General features: G+C 32.0%; 6 non-coding genes across 6 annotated transcripts; 5 read left to right on the plus strand and 1 right to left on the minus strand.

Moving 5' to 3' along the window:
* Positions 1-13,185: 13,185 nt before the first annotated feature.
* Positions 13,186-13,267, plus strand: TRNAS-AGA (transfer RNA serine (anticodon AGA)). Its single transcript has one exon. It is a non-coding gene; the product is annotated as a tRNA-Ser (tRNA).
* A 3,877-nt stretch (positions 13,268-17,144) lies between these two features.
* Positions 17,145-17,226, plus strand: TRNAS-AGA (transfer RNA serine (anticodon AGA)). The gene has a single exon. It is a non-coding gene; the product is annotated as a tRNA-Ser (tRNA).
* Positions 17,227-18,484: 1,258 nt separating this feature from the next.
* Positions 18,485-18,566, plus strand: TRNAS-AGA (transfer RNA serine (anticodon AGA)). Its single transcript has one exon. It is a non-coding gene; the product is annotated as a tRNA-Ser (tRNA).
* A 3,048-nt stretch (positions 18,567-21,614) lies between these two features.
* Positions 21,615-21,696, plus strand: TRNAS-CGA (transfer RNA serine (anticodon CGA)). Its single transcript has one exon. It is a non-coding gene; the product is annotated as a tRNA-Ser (tRNA).
* Positions 21,697-24,336: 2,640 nt separating this feature from the next.
* TRNAS-CGA (transfer RNA serine (anticodon CGA)) lies at positions 24,337-24,418 on the plus strand. The gene has a single exon. It is a non-coding gene; the product is annotated as a tRNA-Ser (tRNA).
* A 1,387-nt stretch (positions 24,419-25,805) lies between these two features.
* TRNAS-AGA (transfer RNA serine (anticodon AGA)) lies at positions 25,806-25,887 on the minus strand. The gene has a single exon. It is a non-coding gene; the product is annotated as a tRNA-Ser (tRNA).
* Positions 25,888-27,528: the final 1,641 nt, after the last annotated feature.

The raw sequence follows: 27,528 nt of genomic DNA on the forward strand, positions 1-27,528 counted from the left end.
AGACATACATTAATTTTAATCTTTAGCATAGATATAGGATTCCAATCCGTGCTTATTGAATACATTTCTGAAACTGTAAGATCGGTAGACATGAAATTCGCGAAACATTTCTTGCACCGTGTAGAGGACATTTCAGAGAGATCTTAAAAAATTTCACCCGCCAGAGTGTTGAAATGGCGTTCATTAAGTTCACGAAGCGAAGGGAGAATACCTAGTATAAAAATATATACATGAAATATGTATAAAATAAATAAAATTTAGTTGCAAATGCTAATCGATGTTCTACAGTTTTATTTAATAAGTTAAGGAAGAGTTTACTGCAGTACTTACTTAGCGGTACTGTCAACGAATCCCATGACTTAAACGGAGTACAGCGGTGGATTTCCTCATGAATACACATATATTCTGGAGTACAAGTTATCTGATAATTTGCGTTCGTTGTCATATGTATTATATTTATATGATCCATAACAAGTATTTTCGTAATTCTTACGTATATTGGTAGTAGGAATACTTACGTTCAGGTTAAGTGAATGACAATAAGGCTTTCAACTTTAATGAATGTTTTAATTATCAATAAACTCGTAGAGCTATATTCACGAAAACTTTATTGCTTTACCTGATACACCAAGGTACAGGTTAAATTTAATTCGGATTTGTGTACTTAAATTTAGAATCTTTAAATCTCAGGCTTAATTGAAGATACGTGTATTTTTGTGGTCCATGATTTAAAAAACAGATGCTAACTAATTTATGGGGTCTGAATTATTTACAAGATTTTTTAATATCTCGTCCTTTACAGTTTTAAATCGTATTAGCAGAATTACAAAATTCAATACTTAATTAATACACAGATCAAAATAGGGGTTTATAATTTTTAATTGTTGCAATATTTGAGGTTTTTTAAAAATCACCCTTATCTATAGATTTCAAATTGGACTGATTGAAAGCGGCCTGCGTTCGTCGACCTTAGCACGATTGTATGTCCACCTTGTGGGCTAAAGTCCTACGTTACGCTTGTTGGAGCAATAATAGTATTGATAATAATTAATTTCCGAAGATTTACTCATAAAAAAAACTCTTTCTTAGTATTATAATCTGAAAGACAACCCAAACCAAATTGTTATTTTGCGATAAGAGCAAATGAAAACAAATTGTGAATTATGTTTTTAAGGCTTATCAACAATATAACTTACATTTTATAAACAACGATTACATATCCTTATTAACTAGTATTTACATTTATAACAGACTTGAACAACTTGAAAATTAAAACTACAATTATAATTTCATCTAAAATAAAATGTATTAAAAATAAATTAAAATCAAAACTATGTTCAAAGATTATACTTATTTAGTTTTGAAATTATTGATTTTTAAACAGGGTATACCATAAATTAATTGACTGCAAAACAGCCCATTCACCCCATTAAAGCTTTTACATCTATAACCAATCACCCTGTAACTGTTTATTTGAAAATAATAAAATTGCGTATATTCTTAATTAAATCATTCGTTACTGGCACTACTCTAGGCGCTAACGAGCAAGCTGCGTCGCCAATTAATCTAATTACAAATTTTCACGAACCATTCCTATTCTTCACTTAATAAAATAAACAAGACGCGAATCTTTATCCTTAATTAGAGATAGAATTTTAATTAGAGATATGTTTTGAAAACATTTTACGACTTAAACTGTACGTATTAAATATTACAATCTACAACGTTTATTGTTAAGTTAAAGATATTATATTTAGATCGATACAAAGCCAATTTAGGTACAAATAGATATGTATAGTCAGCATTATTTCCGTAGTACGTTCGATAGACATAAGCCTTCTCTATATACATATTTCTACTAGCACCGGTAGGAAGTAGCCTGTATTTATCATCTTTAGATAACTTTACTGAACTAACTTTGTCATCCGTCCATTTTTCCGGCAAATTCGTAAAACGCATAGCGAACAGAACAGATGGCCACTAAAGCCTTAAGGTGCTGGAGTGAACACAAAAGCAAGTATAGTTTATGACCTCCACCCACAAGCTAGTGTTAAAGTCGTTAAAAAACACCGGGTGCAAGCCGCTGGCAACGGTGATAATTTATACTAAACTAACTTTAGCTATATCACACTGACATTGACATACACTAATCTTTTACGTATAAGTTTAGATGGCTACTAGCTAGAAAAATCAGTAATTTAAGCCGTCTCTTCTGTCGTAGCTCAAATCTGAAAACACCTTCTGTAAGGTGCTCTAGACTATATTTTCTTTGGTACACGGTGGAGAGTAACACGATAGTTTATTTGGTAGATTTTTGTCGACTTGGGCCTAAGTAGTTCATGCATAAAGAAAGGCAATTTTATAAACGAAACACAAAAAGTAGATTCCATCAGGAGAGACGACGTAAAATGCGGTAGATAAGAATTTCACATTTGCATATGAAGCGACCGCATCGTGCCGGTAGAATGAATGCATTCACAATCCGGGGCATTTGGAAAATTTAAATATTACTCCCGTAAACCCATTATATGTATGTAATATGTTCTATTGCGGTTACAGTCTTTCTTCAACAATATTGAAGGTGTTGTATACAAGGGCGAGCGCAAAACTCACTAAATTCCTGCATTCACAATAAAACGTAAGTATCTCGGCCATCATGCAAGACAAAGGGGAGAGAGAATGCTTCCTCAGCTACTGCAGGAAGGTGGTGACAAATGCAATAGGTAAAAATAAAACACACTAATAGATTCAAATAGACTTGAATATGAATAAAAAAAGTAAACCAAACACTAAAATATAGAAATAAAAGAAATAAAGTAGTACCAAAAATAGTGCAATAAACAGTATAATATAAGATGATAATTATAAAGAAAATATGTGTTAAATATTTGAACAATAAATATAATGTTGCAAAATAAAATAGTAAGGAAACCTAGAATGTAGTGGTTGAGAATGGATGTATGGCTAATGGAATGAAAGAGAAAGACTGGGAAAATTGTAGAATGAAAGAAACAGTACGACAGATAATATGATACATGAAAGAAGAATGATAATAATAAAAAATATGAATAAATTACTAGAAATAAAAAGTCCCTGTCCCACACGAGATAGGGGAACGAGAGGTCCCCAACAGCAGGGACCATTAAGAAAAAAAAATAAAACCTATGCCATACAGGAATCGCTCCCATATCGTATGCTCAAAACTGGTAGTCCCTTTAATTATTTTGCCATTTCTTCTTTCGAATACCCTATAAATTTTATTCATCATTTACAAATATTTACGATTCTTAATAGGGCCAGTAGGATTTGAGATATTAACAAAACGAAGCCGAAATAGGTGTGAGTAGTAGTGAACTACATGTTGCCCCTACAATAAAATTAATCTGTTTCCAATTACAACATAACAAATTTACATAAGCGCTGCTACAATTGTCTGATGATAATCATAATTGATAATACCTTTATATAATTAATAGAAGCTACAAGTATATTGAATACATTATTTAGAATTAAAAATACTGGGTAACATCAGAGAGCGCATACTGCTTATAGTATTAAACTTTGAATCAACATTACGTATTGAAATGCATGTTTTGTGTTGTTTGATAGCTAGTGCAGTGAAGATTTAGTTTGATCAGTTAAGACGACTTCTTGCGCACGGTATTTGTGATGTGATTTGTGAAACGAACTTATCTAGCTTACCGACCTATTATTTTTATTCTCTTACCGACCTTAGTAAAGTCGTCTGTTCACCTTGCGAGTGAACCTTTTAGGCTACTCGCAGAGTTGAGGTATCCAAAGCATAAGACTTAAATTGATAATTGTTGTTCTAGGAATGTTAAGTAAACAATACAAAACAATAATGAACATATAAAGACCAGTCAAGGTTAAGCGATTTATATTATGAACGCGTGTAACAGCGAACTACAATAGTTCAATCAAAAGGCATTTGCCCCCATCGCCCAAAGGTATTAAGGTCTGAATGCTTCGTCGTTAGCGCAAGTAAATTGATGATACCTGTTTGAACATTCCATTATACGAGTATGTAAGTACTTGTTTATCCAGTGAAATGCTTGATTGCTAAAATAAAGAACACTGAAAGATTTTATGTGCTCTTTTTGTTCATTTCTGTGTACGATCACTATTCACCATTCAAAAACATATTTGTGTAAATTAAGTTATTGATCGCTAATTTATATATAAGATTCATACTGCGTAAAGTGGACTAGGGGGACTATATAACTGCAAACACATAATCAATGTTTGTATGTATATATATATGTATATATATATACATATATATATATATATATATATATATATATATATATATATATATGTTTTATTTATGTAAATATATAAATATATATGTTTTATTTATTAGCAATGGCGAGTCTTTTAAAGTCACCATTAGAGCTGCGTCTCTATGCTCTATCGGCATCTTCAGATTGTACACATATAGCTCTAAGACGTCCTCTGTATAACTTAGGCCTCTATTATAAATTTCCAATGGTCTTGACAAGGTCGTCTGTGTAACTTATGAATACTAAGATGCACTTGCCGATCCGCGGTCTCCACTCCAGAACCTTTAAGTTCGTGCGGTCATCTGTTCAGCCCACTACGTGGCCATTATAACTTGAACTGGCCAATTCCCCGTACTATATCGGTTATATTTGTGTATATACGAATCTTTACGTTTTTGATTTGATCTCGTACAAAAATACAAACTTGTCTCTCTTCATAGCGCGTTGAATTTAGGATACTTTAGGCATTTTCCACTTGAAATGATAAAAAAGTTGATCATTTTTTTTATTAATAACGATGTAAAATACTTTATTTTTAGACACGTGCCTAATGTCAATGTAATAAATAATTCCTGACTTGTATACCGAATCTTTGTATTTAGTAATTATGTATAGCTTTTGTTGTACACAGATAGCGGAATTAATACGGTTGTCAGATACACAGCGCGTTAGAACCGTTCCTCTCCATATTATAAAAAGTCTATTAAGTGAAACGTTTCTGTTTTAGACGATTTTAATTACCAATACGCGGTAACCTTTATCTTAATGTACAAACGGAAATTAAATTCGTATATAGCTAGTGATAGGAAAGGTTTTTTAATTATGTTTAAATATCATGACAAATGATCATGAATATCGTTTACATTATATTTCTGTGTGAGGAAGCCAGTACTTTAAAAACTTATAAACGATAGCACAATATGGTATTTTCAAAATGAGATTGATTAATATTTGTTAATGTTATCTCTCTTTCTAACTTGAAGTTACTTACATTATATATATTTATATATATATATATATATATATATATATAAATTTGGATCCAGAGAAATGGTGAAGTATCAGCTCCTCTGTCCTAGTTTTTGCTCTTTTTTAACTCTGCTCTCTCCTCGCCGCCTTAGGTTGCAATTACAATTTATGGTGATAGGTTTTAGGGTTAAAAAATTTTACACTTGTCAGCAAAAAGCTTTAAAGCTTTCACTTCTATTTACGATCATTCTGTACAATGTAATCACTTTTAAATATGTTACATTCATTTATTTGTTTGATTTAAATGCAACAAGCTAATAATTTCTGGTACTACACAGTCTCCAGGAAGCAGATAGTAAATAAAAACTATATATAAGTAGTAATTAGAATTTCAAAAACAGCTTTTTCTTACTATTTTATCACTAGCTTATATATTATTCCTTATTTACAATAATTGACAGCTACTGATCAATAAATTCACATCACTTAATTTCTTTCTGTATTGTTAAATTTACATACCTTTTATAAATAAATCTATAATTAGAGTAAGGGATAATCAAGCCATGTTTTTATCACTTTATTTTTACTACTTCATTCGTCTAAGCATAAATCAGTGTGGGACGTTGGCGACGACACGGGCAATGTTACCCATTGAAATGGTAATGGAATATCGCTCAGTCCCCGTCTTTTCTTGCGAACCTTGAAACTTATTAATTGTTCAAAGTTGTGGGAGACAAGCGTTCAGGTGACTTTTTTTCTCTATTCACAGAACTTTGTTAGAACGTTTTGGCATTAGTTATCGGAAAGAAATTTTTTTACAGGCGGATTTCTGTAGCAAAAATTTTTTACTTGCAAATAATGCGTAAGTAATTTATTATACATTGCTTTTTCGCATAATTATTAACTTCGGATTATTTAGTGATCGCTTGTGAAGGTCAAATTGATATATTTAATATTGAGAATATTCAGAGAAAACTAAAATCACTCACTGAGTCAAACTAGAATGGGTAGCTTTCGGAAAGCTCCGAAACATCTCGGTCAAAATACCGCAATGCCTAAAAAGGAAGGTTTATGACTAATGTGTGTTGTCTATGATGATATCCGAGACGTAGTCAATCATGACAGGCCTCACAAGAAAGCTTTAGGTTACCCAGAGAGCTATGGAAAGTTATAGCTCTCTGGGTAACCTAAAGCTTTTTAGCTCTTTTGCTGTGCTCGTTGTTTCGAGATCGTAACAGAAATGAGGAGATCAGCTTATACATTTAGTTAAAGTATATTATTCAACTAAATTTTAGTAGTTTATTTTATAAAATATATTTGATGCAATATTACAAATGTATTCAATATACAATGAAAGAGAGTGAAATGAAATAATGATTTAAGAGCATTCTTCTCTTTGCTATAAAAACGAAATAAAGTATTTTATATCAAGGAAAATAACTTCCTTTGTTCATTAATAAAGTGGAGAATCTTCGCTAAATTATACGATTTACGTTTTTCCTGCTTTAAGTACGGATGCCTCCTTTAAATACATCGTTCCGATGCAAATTGTAAACATCTCCTCCTTACTTTTCGTCGATTCGTATCTAGGTAATGATGAGTTTTTGAATCTTATTTATATATTCATTTTAAATTATTGGATTTCTTCCATGTTTTGTCTTTGTTCGTATGATAATTTTCCGAAAGAAATAAATTTATTGTAAAAGGTTTATTAGAGATATAATGAAGAAAAATAAGTTGATTTATTTTCATGAATGTACGTTATTCTATACGGATACAACAAAAAAGCAATTTTAACTTTCACAAAAGAATTAACTAAACCAAGAAACTATTTGATGAATACAAAAGATTGTCAAATAGACCTAAGATAGAGCTTGTGTTGGCGATAGCTGAAATAAGTAATGATAAATTGTCTTCATTATATAGTAAAAGTACTCGTATATGTAACATTATAAAATAAGCTGTAGCACGTTCACGACTTAGGACACCCAAACAGCTTTTTTGAGCTCTTTTGAGAATCCCAAAATTATTAAGCAAGCTACAGAACTGTAAATCATCACAAGTAACACGAATTGTAAACCTTCGTCTTAAGTTAATTGTACGCATTTAACAAAACATTTGCTCTAATGTATTAGACAAACATGTCTGCTAATCCTGGGATTATGCGGTATCTATTGTTTGTAGTATGAATTAAGACGATTGCTTCGAGAGTTATGCCTTGTATGAGCTTTTAGTTGTTATATTACGTCATAAGCAACATCGCTTTGCTCTCTCAGAAATGAGCGATATTGCTCAAATATGTGTATTATACCGGATTAGAATTAATTTTCTCGTTAGTTGTTAGATGGCGATCTTATTTTTATTTGAATACGTTGAAGGTTTTATTATGTAAATATTAGTTATGTAAGTAATAAGATTTGAACAATATGTGATTAAGTATATGATACAAAATTTGTACATGATATGATGAAAGTAGAACAATCCAAGACAATAATGTGGTACGCGATAACTCCTGTTTAATTTGAATTCAATTAAAATAAAAACTGCGCGTAAATTTAACTCTGTAAGCGTTTTTCAGGTCAAATTATCCCGAACTCATTAGCTATAATAATGCTTAAAGCAGACTAAGATATAAGCAGGCAGCAAGTTTGTTTTTAAATGCTCGAGATTTAGTTAAATACCTTGTTACTAAAAAAAAAACAATTATTTTTTAATTTATTTAAAAAACGAGCTAGTAAATACAATTCTTTTTAAAATAAATAACTGAGCAGTGATAGTCTGAGCATAGGTTGTGGATTCGATTCCCTGGATACAATCTTAAATAATTCACACCCTGTGCATTAATTATTTACGATTGCCACTGGCTTACACAAGTTTTCAGAGGATTGGCCGCATCGTCCTCTGTGAACTATAATACCACACAGCAAACGCAAAGTCGCTAGTCATGCGTGACGCTTATTGTATATCCCCACATATATACTTTGGGATAGGCCTTTGCTTTACTTCTTACAAATAAGATTATTTTAAGATTAAACATTGTACACTCCACGATGTTTTCACGGTTTTTTTTTAAATATATAACGTAGTTCGTTGGTAGACTAAAACATGCATTAATAAAACCATTCAACAGACAGTTTGAGTGTATAGTTTCAAACTCATAATTATATATTTTATTAATATTTCCTTAAGGCGAATATATTTAAATCCGTAAAGCTATTTTTATATTTTTCTCAAGGCTCATGCAATGGTGTACGTTTACTTGCATTTATACGATATTTGATTCAATTATAGTCTCAGGCTCAACTAGGTGGACCGACTCCTATGCTTTGGATTCTATCAGTTGATATGATGACAGGATACTGTAACGCAAAGAACCGCTGCATAACGAAAGAGATATTGTGGTCCCGTAACCCGTAGGATGTGGCAAATGTCTGCTGAGAAAGTTTTATTTGGAAAATAATTATCGATACTAATTATTCTTCTTTTATTCAGCTGATGACACCCACCGCAAGACATAAGCCTCTTCCAAAGATAGCCACGATATGATCGCCGGTCTTACGCTGCTCGCATGCATCGCCTTGCCGCCACCTTGACTATGTCGATCTTGTAGGGGTCTACCCACGCCGCGACTATCAGCTCGAAGTTGCGATTCAAAAACTAAAAGACCCCAACAGCCTTCGTTTGCTCGAGCAATGTGCCTACTGCCACTTTCGACGAGCATTTCTTCAAGCTACTTCGGACCTAGATTCTTCAGCGGACCTCCCCATTTTTGATTCGATCTCGCAGCGAAACTTCGATCATAGCTCTTTCCATTGCACTCTGGGTGACTTTGAGCCTTGAATGCCCGTCGTATGCGACCACGTCTTGAATTCATATGTCATAACAATAATAATAGTGTCTGATAATGAGTATCACGATGACAGACGGTATTTATTACCAAACATTTTTAAAAGAAGTATGGATATTTCAAAATAATTCATTAATTAAATAAAAACTTCATTATATTTAAAATGCAACCAAAGTTTTTTTTTCAATAACTATTCTGACATTAATATTAAATTATATATGCCTTATAATATACATGAAGCGTTAACTTTAATCTATTCAAAGGATATTCAGTCTTATGTAGTTGATAGACTAACCATTAGTTATCGCGTTGTTAACTTAGTTGATGACTAAATTAATCAACCGCTTTAATTGAATAAAGAATAAGTTAAGCATCTTGAGATTGTCCTAGGAAGTCGTTTTATCTACTTTTTAATTCCAGTTAAAATAATTGTAAAGTACACAATGAAATAATTACTTATTTTTTTGATAATATTTACTAATATTTTAGATATCATTATTAAAAAAAAATTAAAAAAATATGACACTGTTTATTCTTTCACATTGCTGTCATTAGACTACTTTAGGGAAATAGGCATGGGTACATATCCTTCAGTTTTTCTAGTGTTAACTTCATAGTGTAGCCGCCATGTATTTATATGAAACAAGTTACTACAAATTTACACTTCGCATACCATATCCATTCATTTTATCCACTTTTTCAAAAATAATGATCATTTTATCTGTAACTGGGCGACTACAGCGAAATGTTTGACATCAAAATTCCCAGATTAAAAAACGCGTAAACTATCTTCCAGCTAAATTAAATCCATAAACGTTAATTTTTTTTAAGACTTGCATTTAATTTCTTCCTTTTTAATACAATATTTTAAATACACCAAAAAAAGAAGTAATATTTTTCCCGTCCTAATAAGTATTATTACATGTTACGTAAGGCGAAGCTGTAACAAAGCTGCACAAACGCGCTTATATTTAATCTTGGTTAGAAAAATGACCGAGAGTCATCCTAGGTCCATAAATCATAAAACTTTAATTTTCAACAAGAGCGCAATATGGCGTAGTGATATAAGTATCTTCCGATACAGAAATGATACATAGAAGGAGCGCGGTGAACTATAAATTGCATGAAGGTTTATGAAATTGAAAAAGTAGTCATAGTTTGTGATAAAAAGGATAGAGAAGAAAAATTAAAATAATTAATAATCGATACAATGTTTTTATTTACACAATACTCAATGGAGCCTTCTTCTAAACAATGGTGCATGTATTAGCAGATTGCTTTTCGATAACTAAGACTCCTTTTCACTCTATATAAAAAGTATGTGCAATCTAAAATGTTTTCTTAATTTATTACAAATGCATAATAAGTACTGCTTTAAAAGTAAAAAAATAAGTTGATGTTTTTTGTAATATAGCGTGCATGGTTTATTTATCAACAAAACGGTTTAATGTTTTGACAAGTATTTCCTATCACAATGTATAAAATGTTATCATTTTTCAATTTCAATAGTAAACTTTTCAACTGGAATGCGACATTCATATGACAATTACTCCCAGCCGTAGAAAGTCGGCAGGAATAAATAACCTTGCAAGAGTTTTCAAATCAAATTCTCCCGAATTCATCCGTTATAACGAAGGCTAAGATCATAAGAAGGGAAAATTTGTTTTTAGATGCTCCAGATGTAGGTTTACATCTTGTCCGTAATAACTTAGTTAAAAATGACTATCATTTTTTTATTTTATTTGGGAAACAAAATATAAAATACTGTACTCTTTTATTATTAATAATTGAGCAGTGTTAGCCCGACGGTACAGAACTGAGACTTACGATCGTCGCTCGGGAGTTCGATTCCCAGGATACGATTTTATATAATTCATACTTTTTGTAATGGAGTACCACCGATAACAAATAAATTCCACAAGATGGGCAACATCATCCTCTGCTTACTATAATACCACACTGCGAACGCCAACCCGCCTGCCAATCGTGGAATTGTATATCCCTACATAGATATCTTTGAGAGAGGCTTAAGTCTTGCAGTGGTCTATGGGCTGAAAGGACGAAATAAAACACAAATTAGTTTATTTTAAGGTTAAAAATTGTACAAGCTTTAATTTTTTCACGGGTTTTAGTGTTTTATCTTAGTCTTGTTCTAGTGTATCATTACACATATAATAGTTTTTTTAGTAATATTTTCATCAGAGGAATATATTTATAACGGTGAAGCCAATATTATAAATATCTAAAGGGGGCCAGGAGTGGCCAAACTGCGGCTCGCGAGTAACATGCGGCTCTTTGACTGATTATTTTTGGATCCAATTGATTTTAGAATTAATTCGATATTTAAATTTATATGACCTATGTCAGCTCCTGAGAAATCTAAACAACTCCCTGGTTTCAATAATTATTATTATTGATCCACCTTAAAATTAGCGAAACCCAAACACCGATCATTATTAACTAACCGACATCTTAAGAATTATTAGGAGTGCAGTCAATATACGTTGCCGTTATATTTAACTTCAATACGCATATTTTGTACTTCTTCATATAATTTCAATAAATATAATTTTTGTAAAAATATATTCGCTTGCGTATTTTAGATGCATATAAAAATGCGACCCCAGATAAATTTCAAATTTTGAACAACGGATCGAACTATCAAGCAGCTTAGCCTCCTCTGGTCTATGCAAAGGCGGACGTTCACCCCCATTATTACGACACGTGGTTGTAATTAACAACAGATAAATGTGCATTTCTTGTTCAATTATGGTCCGAGGCTTCATCCGTTCTATAGACATGGATGTTGCAGGCTATTGACTGACATGATGATAAGATAGCATAATGTAATAGTGAGAACCGTTGCATTTCATAAGAGATTTCGAGGCCAGCCTGAAGAACAGAATATCGCAAATGTCTGTTGAGAAAGATTTATTTAGTAAATAATCGGCGATTCATTATTTTTCTTCTTTTCAGTCAATAGATTTCCACTGCAAGGCACAGGTTCCCCCGAAGATCCTCACGATGACCGGTCTTGCACTGTCCACATCCAGAGACCCTCCGTTTATTTAACAGTACCGTCAGTCCACCAAGTGGGGAGCGTTCCCACGTTACGTCTACCGCCTCATTGTCACCACATGAATACCTTTCGACATATATCTTTGGGCACATAACAATTTCGCCCTAACAGTTGCAATTTTTTTATTTACATGTAGTATAGATAACTGATCATTTAATATCATTGTGGCGTTGGTCCGGAAAAGATTACTGATTCAACATTTAATTTATAAACCAATTATTCAGTTACCGATTCTTGGGTATACTTACAGATTAAATTTTATAATTTTATTGAAATGTGGTACTATTAAAAAAAATATATTTTATTTAAATAACATACAGTAAAGTGTTTAAAAAGTATATAAAAAGGAATACAAAACTAATATCTAAAAAACTAGAACATTGTAGTTTTCAAAAGAGGTTATTATTTGATGTTTTTAGTTTACTATTATATAAAGTTTATGTCTTATAATATAATTAACAAACGATCACTGAATTATATCATTCAGTCTTTAAAAATTCCAATAGTGCTTAAAGTAGTATAGTTACCAAATTTTTATTGAAAAAGTAACGACTGTCACCGTAAACATATACAAATTAAAATTTAATTCGTGTATTTAATGTGAGTAAACTGTAAATGACATCATTGTTGGTACAGCAAAAACCTCCAACCTCCAAATGTCAGCTCATTTAGAGAATGTTTCAATCGATCCAAAGAAAGCCCTGATTTTACGTAATATTGGTTGGTTAGTTTACATTAACAACAAATCGTGTTGAAGTAAAACAACGTATTTCAAAAATTATTGCAACTGGCATTAATATTCAACAATGGTAAAGTTGGTCAGAAACATATTTATTTTAGGTTTTACCTGTAAATAACTTAATGTTATGTTTACAGATTATATAAATAAATGAAAAAGGTATTGTCATGGTTATATAAATTTAACTTGATATAAGTTTTACCTTTTTTACGTAGATACTATTCCATATTTCACTCGTTAATATCCAGCAGTCGTGGCCGAGCGGTTAAGGCGTTTGACTAGAAATCAGATTCCCTCTGGGAGCGCAGGTTCAAATCCTGCCGACTGCGAAGGTTGTTATTTTTGCCTATTTGTTTTTTGGTATCTTTAATGAAAATATTTAAATTAAAGGAATTTCAGTATTTTTCGACTCTTCAAAGTAGTAAATATATAAACTCGAGAAGTATTCATTTTAATACGGGGAATGAAGTAATGGCTAGGAAATTCTGATTAAACATTAGAAACACAAATTTTCAATTGATCTGTTTGTGCTTAGTTTTAATATTTATTTTAGGTTAACCAACAGCGACGACCAACTATACATGTTTCTTAAATGTATATTTTCGTATTTAATTAACTTATTAATACATCTGAGAATGATCATAGCTACGATCGTGTACCCCTTCAATTTAGCGCTTTTAAAATTATTTAATAGCCTTCCTTAAACTATAATAATACGATATGTAGAGTATGTCCCTTATAACAAGGTATAAATGTATCTTAGCAACGAAAGACTTTATGCTTAGACAAGACTTATGGGTTACTTTGTAGCACGTCCGTGCCAGGAGTTTTAAAGTAAATAATGACCTCTTACCGGTGGTTTTGTCGCCTTTGGTTTTACAAGTAAAGAAAAGCAAGTTTTATTTTCCCCCCAAATTTTTCTTTTGCAATGAAAAAATAAAAGGAAATCTGTTTTGTAATTTTAGCGTAAACATTAATTAATTTTTTAATTTCTTAAAAATAATGAAATTAACTAATATCTCTCCTAATTTTAATCAACCAAACGTACTCTTCTGAGCTTTTCTCTGTAATTTTTAAATGAAAAATAAATGAGTATTTAAGAAGAAAAGGCATTAAAATGCGTAAAAAAAGATTTAACTCAAAAAACTATTAAATCATCTAAATGTTATTAAAAAGCGTCATCTTCGAAATGTAAAAAGTGAACGCTAAGACCAAAATGGGGTATCTAACTTTTGACGAAATGCTTTTCAGCTACGGGTGCCTAGTATGTAAATCAATCAAATTTGTTAGTGCGATGTCGATAGTATGGTGCTAAATGTAGCTCGAGGTAGTTTGTAGACCTATGCTAGATGGCGCACGCAGCAACTATTTTATATATTTTGAAGAAAGAAAATGTCTTTATCATTGTTACATAATATTTTCAGTAGGTGGTTGCCACCCAGTTAAGACAAACACCAAAACGTATTAATAAAGCCATCTATGTCTTACTTAGGCTTTCTATACGTGTAAAAAATAATATTCAATAACAAGAATTTTCATAAAACTATTAAAAATGCATACGGTATTATTATAGTAGTGTGGGTATATAAATCTTAATAATTATTTTAATTTAAATAAATTTCTAATTTAAATCATGTTTTCATTAAAATAAATAAAATTATTTAATTCCCTATAACCAGTTAGACTACTAAAACATTTTTTATAGGTTTAAAATATAGCTTTCTACTAGAAAAACTCTCCGAGAAGTAATTCATAACAAAGAAAAACCAAATTTGATTAGATTTTTTCAAAATACATCAATAGGAGGTAACTAGTAACTAAAAAAATTAGATGAATATTACTCTGAAAATAGGAAAATAGCAGATATTAGTCAGAAAATAGTTTTTAGATACCATCACACGCATCAGGGCGCGTTAAAATAGACACGTGGTACTATTAGATACAAAGGAATTAACTTATACGTAAATAAACAGGTAAAAATTATTTAACCCTTCAAACTAAAAAAATATTTCCAGTTGTCAGGTTTTGCACCTTTGCTCCTAATGGGAATGTGATTTCTAGTTCAATAACTTAAGCGTTCGGCAAGGTATAAAAGTATATAAATCTAATAGGTATCTAGTTTAAAAATTTATTGATGACATTTTTTAATCTATCAGGTTTGTGAAAGGTTGAGAATAACATACGAAATTAGAATTTTTAATTATATTCTGTGACTTCGATATAAAATAACATTTTACAAACATCTTAAAGATATTCATAGTCTTTTTTCTTGGCTCGGAAATAATGATTATTTTTAATGACAAACGCGAATGTTTGTAGATAAAAAATTCATAAAATTATTGATGTGATTTAGTAATTTGATCGTTCATTATATATCTTGATAGCATTTAAAAAAAAGTTATAATATTATGCCATGTGCTCGCCCCTGTGTACCCTCTACGAAATTCGTAGCGTGCTACGATCGCGTAGACCGTAGCGCGTACAACAAAAAACGTTGACCAAAGATTGCTTAGACTGCGCAAGTTAAAATTCTAGCAACGACGTCTTTCCTATAAACATCTTTTGTAATTAAGATGTTTGATTCAATTTCAAAGAGAAAAATTATGTAATAAAACTTTTGTTTTAAAAAAATTGTATTCATAGACGTAGTTACGAGTTGTAATTTTTTTTTAAATAACCTGCTATGTTTTAAAAAAAATGTGAGCTTTATTTTTATTTTATTAATTTTAAAGTAGTAAAAATAATATTCTTGTAGTTTCTTTTAGAATGTTAATGTGCTACGAATTTTCATAGTACTTACTACTTTACAATGGTTTCACAAAGTAGCAATTTTTTTGTAAATTTAGAAGTTATCATTTAGAAACTCGTAATTATTGTTTAATTATCAATGACATTTTTTAGCATTACGTTTTGATTGTATTAATATTATCTTGGTTATTAGTTTTTTTTATACTAATGTTAAAAATTAAAGGTAAATTACTAAAAGTATTTCATTGGAATGTCATGGAAATTAAAGAATTAGGTATTAATAAGAATTAGTGTAGTTGTAATTTTGTAGAAATGTTCGACGAAAATAATTATAACTGGTGTAATCAGAGGGATTAAAATAACTGTAATGTCATAGTTCTGATAAAACGGGATGCGTTTTAAATACTACACAGGCTTCATACAACATGAATTGTATTGATTGAATGTGTAGTAAATGATAATTATAAACGTTAAACTAAGGCTGTGTCTCATTAAAATGGTATTACATTTATGCCAAAATTTTGCTTTACTTAATCACCGGAGGAAATAGTTGAATGCGGGCAACGCGAGACTAGTCATCGTGGCGATCCTCGGCGGAGGCTTATACTTTATAGCAGGTATCTATATAATGATGATTAATCATTGGGGGCAAAGTTTACTTGAAAGAGTGCTTGTTTAGCATGCAAGAGATGGAATCAAAACTCACTTTGTGAGTTACGGTTTTAAACCTTTCACTGAATACAATTCATATTTCGCATTTTATTAGGTTTAATAAGATCCGTCATCTTTTGTTAGCTTATTTTCGGTTTATTTTGGGTTTCGTTTCGGTTTATTTATATTTTTATACTTAATTTAAACAGTGATCCAGTTTTGAAGTAATAGTCTAATTAATATGAAAATAATTGAAAAGTAAGCCATAAATCTGTTACGTTTTAAGGTATGCTGCGTTAAAATCAAAATATCTTTTATATTTTAGTACGTATTTATTTTCTATTCATATTACGATTGGTTTTTAAGGTGTAATTGCAGTTTTTGAGGTAAAGTAATTTCAGTACAATCACCACCCCAAAGATGGCGCTGCACACAAACTTTGTACTAAAAATATAGCAACAAGTCGTTTTTAGTAACAAAATTTACAATATATTGTCAAAGTTAAAATGTCTTTCTCGTTGTAAGTATCGTAGAAATCAGGATATCTGTTGACGTGCGAAAGTAACCGATATGAATCAGCTAATTAGTAAATTGTAATGAAAATGGAAAGGCCACGTAGGCAAAATAATTTCTATTTCTGATAAGTTTTAGATGCAAGTAACTTATTTTTTTAATTGAATATCTAAATTGAGAGAAAATAGCTAGTACTATTTAGTTTGCCTCATTTTATACTCACAAATTAATACTTCATGCAAGTTTTAGGTTATTTACGCAGATACTATTGCATATTTCATTCTTTCATTACCAGCAGTCGTGGCCGAGCGGTTAAGGCGTTTGACTAGAAATCAGATTCCCTCTGGGAGCGCAGGTTCAAATCCTGCCGACTGCGAAGTATCTCTTTATTTTTAATTAATTCTCAAAAATTGTGATAAATTCTTTTGGCTTTGAAAGTAAGAAATTAAAACGCGAGAAGTTATTGATCTATTACGTAATAAAGTTGAGTACTGGTAATTATAAATATATAACATTTTAATTTTCTTGCTTGTCTGTGCCTAACTTCAATATTAATTTCAGGCTAATATGCAGTTACTAAACACAAGTTTTTAAATACTTTCGTGAATGAATAAAAAATAATTTGTTTTTTTTAATCATTATAATGAATGTAAAGGTGATCATAGCTACGAATCTATGTTATTTTATATTTTTTAATCACAAAATGGACATTTATGTGAATCAAAAACTAAGGTCAATTTATCAATAAAATATGAATTCTTTATTTATCCTCCCAAGTCAATTTAATTCCTTATAAAATATCTTCTTCCAAAAAAACGCACTTTTGCCAACCCTTTTTCCAGCCCTCGTAACAATCAAAATAGAATAAGAATAATTTTCCGGTATAGCCTTCAAGTACTTCTTTGATTCGGTTTTTCATTCTTCAGTTGTGTAAAAACGACGTCCTCGTATATTGACCTTTTATGTTTGCTGAATAGCTAGAAGTTACACGAAGCCAAATCAGGAAAATAGTGGTTGCAGAACAATGTGCGACGAGTTTTTGATGCTTTTTTCCAAAAATTGGACGACTTTGGCTAGAATCGAGGATTGACGAGTTTGAGACAAAAAACATCCTGCAAAATGGTTTAGATTGAGTTAAATAATCTTATAACTTTTAATTAGACGCTTGCCAAATATTGAAGACTATCCTATCATTTAAGAAAAAAAAATTACTTGCATTCCTAATGCCCGGGAGTTTTGAATATCAATTTCACCTAACTTTGTTGATTATAGCAGTACATTAACAATTACTAACAGGATCAAGCAATTGAATCATTAAAAATGCATCTTGGCAAAAATCTTGAGAAAGTTACGATACTATGCTAAGTGCAAGCTGTGCACTCGCTACGAAATTCGTAGCATGCTACGATCGCGTAGGCCGTAGCACGTACAGCAAGAATCGTTGAGCACTGCTTGTAAAATAGATAATAAGGTCGTTAATTTTGGTATGACCGACATTTGAAATAATTTTTACAGTAATTTAGATTTTTTCCATATAATTGCGGAAAGAATCAAACCGAAAATATTTTAAATTATATTGCATTGAATGTGAAACATACCTGGATATACTTTCAAATTGGAATTTCTGGCTTACAGCAGTCGTGGCCGAGCGGTTAAGGCGTTTGACTAGAAATCAGATTCCCTCTGGGAGCGCAGGTTCAAATCCTGCCGACTGCGAAGGTTGCTTTTTTAAGTTTGTGTTTTTTTAATGTTTACTCAAATATTTTATGTATTAAAAGTGTAACTCGTTACTTTATTAGTATTTAATATCATTTAGGTTAACAAAAAATTACGAAAAATGCCTGCAAGTTTCCTAAACATACTGGCGTATTTATTACCAATAAACAAAAATGAAATAGTAACGACTTGTCTTTTGAAATTATTTGAGATGTAAGAAAGAGCATAGCCTCGACTCTGTGTGATTAAAATTTGACACTAAATAGATATTCCTTAACCTGAATCCTACGACACGAAGATAGGGTAAGTTTTAACTAATGTTTATACACAAAAATTGTATGTTTAAGCGATAAAAAGTTGTCGCCTTTGGTTGTAAAAAGTAATAATAAGCAAGTGCAAAGCTAAAGATCATTTTGTATCATCAAAATATTAAGAGTTATATAACATTATTTAAATGACTTTTTAAAAGTATAAACACACACAATACATAATATAATATAAAAATATTAAGATATTTTACGTCGTAAGTCCATACTAACTTTTTTAACAAAGTCTCCATAGACATTATTAAAGAAACGTTCTTTAACTGTAGAAAAAATTAAACAGTGTTTTTAAGTTTTGAAATGCAAAAAGTAGGATTGTGTTTAATATATTATAATCAAACGCCTTAACCGTGTGGCCATTACTGCTTAAGGCAAATCAATCAAATCTGTAAGTGTATATACGTTTATCATAAAAAATTACACAAACCCTGTAAGTAATAAGTTTTCATTTTTAGGTTTAGAAATGACATAAGATTTTTAGTATCATCAATTTAATATAAGTTTAGGTTGGTGCGGTGCCTAAAATCGATATCACATTCATCGGATGTCGACAGGTTGCTAAATAGGGCCGAAGTAAATAGTAGTGTTGGTGTACGCAAGATGACGCACGCAGAAATTAAGGAAATATTCCTGAATTTATTCAAGTCTTAATTAATAATGTAATGGATAAAAAAATATGTTTAATTTGATAATATAATGAATTGTTCTTTTTAAAGGATTTTGAAAATCTGTTGTATTCAAATTATAACATGATTTGCACAAGGAAAAATAATTTAAATAAAAGTGTTACAAAGAAGACAAAAGTATTTATTATTTGTCAAAAACATAACATTGTAATGATGATGGTTAATCTTCTTTGAATATAACTAGATCTTCCATGTTATTTGGTACACTGCGGCTAGATATTCCTTCTGTCATCAGTTCCAAATATGCTGCGGAAACTCGTCAATCATTTGGTATTTGGTACAAATCTTAGGCTCTACGATCTTTGGTGTTGGTGGCTAACGTCGCTTAGTGCCCGACCAATTAGAAAGAGTCTGGAGGTAAAAAGACGAAGACTGTGCGACGAAATCTGTATTTGGCACTAATCGGTGTAACATAGCTCCTGAAGATGCCCCGTGGAGGGGTGAAACACGTGTTGAGTGATTTGGTGGTGGCGGTTGTGTGATTCGCATTGTTTGCCGCATGCGCATTTATCAGCGGGCTGGCGGGCGGTGCATTTTATTGCACGACTACCACTGCATGTGCGGAAGTGGCTAAATATTGGTCCTTTTCTTACTTAGGATGGACTTCCGCGAAGTAACGCCTGATTCCATTAAATAAAAAAGACGAAGGTCGTTTGATCATTAGCAATAAGAGTAGTAAGTTCTTTGATGTGATATATAGTATCGTCAAGAATGAGTTTTTAGTTAAGTTATTAGTTTTAAGCCTATTTCTTTATTTATTTTGTAGGAGTGCATGAAGTGTAAATATAAATTACATGCCTTCGTAGACTGAAAATCAATGTGTTGTGCCTAAACAAGACAATATTGTCTAGGCACGGAATAAGTAAGGGCTTATTCCACAATTTTTTACCATTACCCCATTAGATTTTAATAAGGTTTTCTTTTTCTAGCTGTGAATCGTCTGAGACACGCAATAGAGGTCTGTGTATTGAGATTGTTCACTGTCTCTAAATGTAAATGCCTAGATTGCATACAACTACATAAGGAATATTTCATGAATCAATCTATTGTGTTCTGTTACCAAGACCACTGTAAGAATGGCCATGTAGCAACCACGTAATCAGCACCACAGATTTGGAAATGGCAGAATTGGGTAATTCTCTTCGCTAGCTTACCTATCAATGACTCAACAGCCCGGCCACTTAGTTGCGGACAAATAACATAATTAAGAACTGTTTTTCGCGCTAACCTTCTATCTATAATTGGTCAATGTTGTTCTTTGAGAAAGTTAAGGCGCAACTGAAGGTCACAGTGGTATATGTATCATTTTGAACATATCTGTATACACAAGCTATTATTCTGTTCAGTTTATGCGGGGATAAAGAGTTAAAAACCAAGAAGTATTTCTGTTTTGTTTGTAAGAACTTAAATTTAAGGAAGATCAATATGGTTTACATCATGAGAAGAAAGCCAATTGAATTAGTGATTTTAGGATAAGATGGCTGGGCCACTACAACTCAACTGGTAAAAATTGTAATATCAGCGTCTCTGGAAGCTATATCTACTGATTGATGTTTTGTGGGATAACTAGCTTTTACTTACCAACATAGTGTTTAGTTAATTCGAGTATTTCATTGATTTAATTGTATACAGAAGTCTCTAGTAATCTAGGCTGCATTTGTCTCATTCGTGCTAATGACATAGTGATATTAGATCAAAGCACATTATTCTTTATTTCACAAAAGACTTCGCATCTTTAATAGTGAGTCTCACGTCATAAAAAGCAGTGAAAAGTTAAGCACGTGGAACATTTTTTTAACTCTAGCTATCATACGAGTTATTACACTATTACACTTCCCAGGACGCATGCGTACTGGGAAGTGTTCGCTAGCTGAATATTGGCGGCCCGATCGGCGATCAGGTGATTTGACCGGGCTGCCTGCCCTCACTCCTCGCCCTCCCCTCTGTCGCATTTGTTTTTATTTACTATGATAGACTTAAAATTCCATTTGTTTTTTTGAAACGTTGATTATATTCTATATTTCACTCTTACGTAACCAGCAGTCGTGGCCGAGCGGTTAAGGCGTTTGACTCGAAATCAGATTCCCTCTGGGAGCGCAGGTTCGAATCCTGCCGACTGCGTTGCTCTTTTTACTTTTTAACTTTTTTTTGTTATGTTCATCATCCAAAAAGTATGTTTAAAAATATTTCAGTAAATCTTGAATTTTTAAAATAAGAAATATAAACTCGATAAGTTTAATACGTGAAACATTGTACGAGAAATAAGTGTCGTAAATATGAATTTTGAACTGTATTTGTGGCTTTATTATTGATTATTACATAGGATTAACTTTATTATTTATTTCAGGTTAACGTTTCATGCTTATGCAAACACCTAGTCGTTTTGTCCTCTTCTATTGCACAAGTAAAGATGAGCAAGTGTTAGGCTAGGTAATGTCTACGTAAATTGTATGACAGCAACACTTTTTAAACGTTGCTGTCCTTGATTGTTGAACAAACAAAAACAAATCCAAAAAAAACTTCAGATATGTCAATCTGTAGCTTTAATGATATTATTAAATAGCGTCATATTTCAAATGAAAAAAGTGGGAGCACGTCATCCATATTGTCTCATTCGGAGTGGATTTGAACTTGCGCCCCCACTATTTTTTAGTAAGAAAAGCTCTAACCGTTTAGCCAAGGTTACTTTTAGTTAATTAAGTAAATTGTTAATGTATTTTCTAAATCACAACATAATGACCATAAAACTATAAGAAGGTTTTGTATTTTTATTTTCAGTTACAAAATAGAAGATATCAAAATCAGTAATTGTAAATAAGGTTTAACGCTAGTGGCACTAAAGGTCGGAATACAACTGTTGTACGTCGATAATTTGGTGTTGAAAGTAGCCTAAGGTAGTATAATGTTTTACGCTAGATGGCGCAGACAGGGAGCAATTTGAAATAAATGGAAAACTAAACTTCTTCATCATAAAGTCATACAAAATTCTTAATGATCAATAATGTCCAGTTGCAATGAATAAAACATTTATGTTTTACTTAAGATTTTTTAACTTATTTACACAACGTTTCTAAGTAACAAGAATATGTTTTAAAAACTACCTATAGTAATACAAAACGTTACTGATATTTCTTTCGCCTCTTTTCCCCAAAGCGCTAACGCTTTCCGAAATAGTAGTAACGTAAGCCAAGTAATAGCTATCGACTTTATGAAGCGTCCAACGAAGCTATCTAAGTGCGCGATGGCCTTTCGACCCGGTAAAAATGTAATTCAAGGCCCAAACCGATACCTCTCAGGAAGCCCTCGAGCTTTGCTATCTTAAAAGAGTTGTTAGACTAAGTGCCCTCAGCGCTTTGCTGCCGAATCCGCAGAACCTGCAAATGCCATTTGGGCAGCAGAGCAAGACAATTAAAAAATGTCATAACACAATGGTAACAAAATGATACGGTATAATAGTAAACGTCAGGAATAATTCTTATTATTTAAATCAATAAACATAAGTCCATTTTTATAAGCAACTAGGATATGAAGTAGTATGAAGATACTCGTACGTAGCAAATTATGAACTCTTTGGTTGTAGCGCATATATTAGAAAAGACCACAGCTTGTAAAATACGTTATGTTTACTGTTAGCTTAATCGAAATGTGGAATTTTTTTCAGGACAACATATATTTTTCTTATAATTGTAGAAATACCGAATCAGATATATACCAGCTATAATGTATAATTTATGATCTCCTCCTTTATTTAAAGAACTAACTAACAAAGTAAATAGTAAAAACGATATTTATAATGTTACCTTCATTAGAGGTTATCAAAATTCAAATTCATTGATTTAATAAGTAATTGACGAGATCTAATATTGAACTATGATTTTGAATCAATAAATTATTTTTTTTACATAATTTATTTATCCAGTTGAAGTTGAACTGATTATCCTATAACATAGTTTTGGCTAAATATTGAAAGCTTGTTTTCGTATCAGATTGTTAGGAGTGTTTGTTTTTAAATCCCGGATAAGCCTTATTTCATATTTAAAAGATAATAGATATTATCTATTATCTTTAGTCTTAAAATTAAATTAAAAATAAAATTTTTAAAAATGATGTTTTTTAATTTTAACTTCGTATTTACAGTGTGACACCTTTAAATTTTTCTTTATAATTATTTTCTGACGGAATCACAAAATCCAAGCATTTTCTTCAATTGAAGAACACCTCAAAAACCGATTAATGAAAATGTTTCCTTATTGTGCATATTGTATCGTGAAACCGTGTAGTTATAACATGTCGTTTACCCATACTTGGAGGTATGTAAGAAATCAAATATTCTTAATATAATAAATATTCTTTGATAAAGCTGAAAGGTCCCATAACATAGTTCTGGTAAACTTTTTAAGGCATCTTATCATATTTTATTTTACGAATTTGTAAGTGGAAATCCTAGCATCGACTTATTTAATTATTTAAATATATTGTTATAAAATTATTTTCAAAAATAAATATTATTAAAAAAGAGTTACGGGGAGGACAAAAATATTATATTTCATTAATAAGATTTGTAATTTAACGTGCGTGTGCGCATCTTTTCAATGCCGCTGGTTAAAAAAGGTGACCCGATTAGCGACTATGTGACGGGGCCTGGCTCCTCGCTCGCACGCCTTGCTCTTCCCTCTGGTGCCATCGTCTTACTTAATTTAAATTAACCGTTATTGTGTATAACGTGTAGATACTATTTAATATTTCACTTTTTATTTGCTAGCAGTCGTGGCCGAGCGGTTAAGGCGTCTGACTCGAAATCAGATTCCCTCTGGGAGCGCAGGTTCGAATCCTGCCGACTGCGAAAATTCTCTTTTTTAACTTTTTTCTAACAGTTCTTCAGTAACTCCGACTTTTCAAAATAAGAAATTTTAAAACGAAGGAAGTATTTAATTTGATACATGAACAGAGTGCGAAGTTAAGTTACAAAATAAAATATGTTAGTATTTAATTGTTAATTTACATTTGCGTCGGTGTAGTGCTATTAAAGATCAGATCATATTTATTGGATGTTCATAATGTGGTGATGAATGGAGCCCGAAGTGGTCTGTCGGTCTACACTAGATGACGTACGCAAGTAGTTATTGGAAATAAATGGAAAAACAAACGTCTTCATCATACAGTATTGTAATATTCTTTGATGACCATTGATTTTCTACTATGAAGTTAACACTACACTGCAATGCAAATAAAATACATATATCCTACTTAAGATTTACTTTTTGTGTAAACAACGATACTTCGTAACAATAATTATTAAATGAAAACATATTACTATTAAAGTTATGTGCGTGTAAGTTACAATTAATATCCTAGGCAAACAATAAATTAATAAAAAGCAATTTCGATTTTCAGCCAGGTTTCTTTCACAACTTATGTTTGTAAGAGTGTGAGAGTGAAAGAATAATTTGCAAAGCCTTACGCGTGGTGCAAAGAGAATTCAATGCATAAAAGTCTTACCGCACGCTCAGCCTTAACGCGGCGAAGATCCTAGCGACGATACTGCTGGTGGATCTAATAGCTCTCGAGGTCACCAAGCAGGAGGAGTCGGTGGATTGAGGATATGGATATAAAAAGCTCGAAAACCGAGTAAGCTTTCTCGACGATCCAGTAATGGGTAGTCAGGTGAATCATGAAGAAATAAAATACCAGCTCCGGCTGTGACCGGACCAGTGTCGGGTAATAAATAGGTGTAGAGTAAACTCAAATATGATTAGTTTAGCTTTACATAAATTGCAAATGCTATCTTCCTACCTGACACCTTATTAGGTGAGCCACCTGGTGGCCTGTAGGTAGATGGCACGCGTATTGTGTATACATACACACACAGATATTGTATATTTTGATAAAAATAATAAGAAAATAAAATAAGACAAGCATAGAATAGAATAACATAAATAATATAGAAAAGTAGAAAATTTATTTAAGTGTAGTAACATTTAACAAATCTTAGAGTAAGGAATTGTTTTTTAAGTGACTGGAAAAAAGAGGTTAACTTATTTACTTCGATTATTTAAAAAAAATAATTTTATACTTTATGGATAATATCATTTAAAATACATTTCATAGTTAGTTAATTTCACTACAAATTAAATAAAAACATTGTTTTATTCTCCCATTCCAAAAATTTTGGCTCGGCACTCAGAGAGAATAAACAAAAAATAGGAATATTTTAAAACAAAAGATTTCTTCGCAGTCGGCAGGATTTGAACCTGCGCTCCCAGAGGGAATCTGATTTCTAGTCAAACGCCTTAACCGCTCGGCCACGACTGCTGTTACTGAAGGACTCGAATTAAGAACCTGCGTTTATATTTTACGCATGCGCAGTCATCATTTGGCTTACGGTAAACGGAAAGTTAAATAGATACATTTACAAACATTTAAAAATAAGCTGGTACTGTTTATGGTAAATTGAATATTTGTCTGATTTTTACATTCACATTGTTGACTATATTTGCCTCAGGAGTTTACGGGTATTATATAATAAATACACCTAGTATTTATAATGTTTACGTTTATGTAGGACATTGTAACAATATTTTCATGGTTTTCCTGGGATGCATCAAATACTTTTTTTATAATTATATAGACATAGATTTTTTGAGTTTCTGTTTCTCCAGACAATCAGATTTAGAGTATTAAGAAGAATTCATTACTGTAATCAATTTTCTAAACACACTAAGAATCTTGCTTTGGGTTTGGATTTCTACAAATATAGGCGCAGAGAAATATGAAACAAAGAGCTGTTGAATACTTGTTAATTTATTAAATGATTTATCAAATTATTAAAAACGTTGATTTATTGTTGGTGCAAATATTGATAATTACTGAGCAGCGAGCAATTAATTTTAACAGAAATGATCACTTACGGTGAGGGCAATGGAGAGAGCTAAGTTTTGAGTTTCTTTACGGTCTTGAATGAGAAAAGCCGATATCCGCAAAAGAAGCAAGGTAACCGATATAGCTCGAAGAATTGCCCATGGGGAATCTTCTGCACTGTTTTCCAGGCAGAGCTCCTGGATTTAGCGCAAGCATCAGGGTACGCGGCCAACGAGTCGGTGCAAACACCGTCCATCCCTTAGCATTAAGAGAGAAAGAGAACATAATGGAAACAAGAGCAAAAGGGAAATTTATAAAACTTTACTGGGTGGAAGCGCACGCGGGGACGGGGGGAATGAGAAGGCTGATTAGTTGGCCAAGGACGCGGCCTTAATAAGCAATAGAAGAACAGAGTATGAGAGATGCCCCGTTTCATTCGTCAAGGGACAACTGAGATTGGAGTCGCTTGAAAAATGGAATAGGAGGTATATGGAAGGAACGACGGCTTCGACAACGAGGATATTTTTCCCAAATATCATGCAGGCTTACCGCGTACTGCGTCGGTTGCAGCTGGATACGGTATTGGTCCAGATGTTCACGTGGCACGGGGGATTTTAAGAGTATCTTCACTGGTTAAGGCTAAGGGAGAGTCCCTCGTGCTTCTGTGACCCAGAGGTGGACCAGACCATGCTGCACCTGGTCACCGACTGGCCTACATATTCTAGAAAACGAAACGAACTGGAAGTCAAGGTAAGAAAGAGTATCGAGGCGGGGAACATCGTCTCCTGTGTGGGCGATGAAAAGAGTCTCCCTCCGTTCCTAGAATTCGCCAGTGGGGTAGTAAAAGAAATAATAAATAAATATAAATGAAGGTGGATAGAGTCAGATATACAGAAAAAGAAAAAAAATAAAAAAAAATATAAGTATTTTAAAGACGTTAAATTTAAGAAAAATAATAAAAATGTTAAAATAAAGAATACCATGAATAAAAAGATATTTAAATAAAAACCGCAATAATTTTAAGAAGTACCTACTGTTAAATTTTGTGAGCGGAAGCGAAGGAAGTAAAGAGATAAGTAAGCTAGGAGAATGCTA

This window comes from Battus philenor, unplaced genomic scaffold, assembly GCF_028537555.1.
Source record: "Battus philenor isolate CCGP_79_NKW_IND1 unplaced genomic scaffold, ilBatPhil1.0.hap1 SCAF_1, whole genome shotgun sequence".
In the NCBI taxonomy this organism is placed as follows: domain Eukaryota; kingdom Metazoa; phylum Arthropoda; class Insecta; order Lepidoptera; family Papilionidae; genus Battus; species Battus philenor.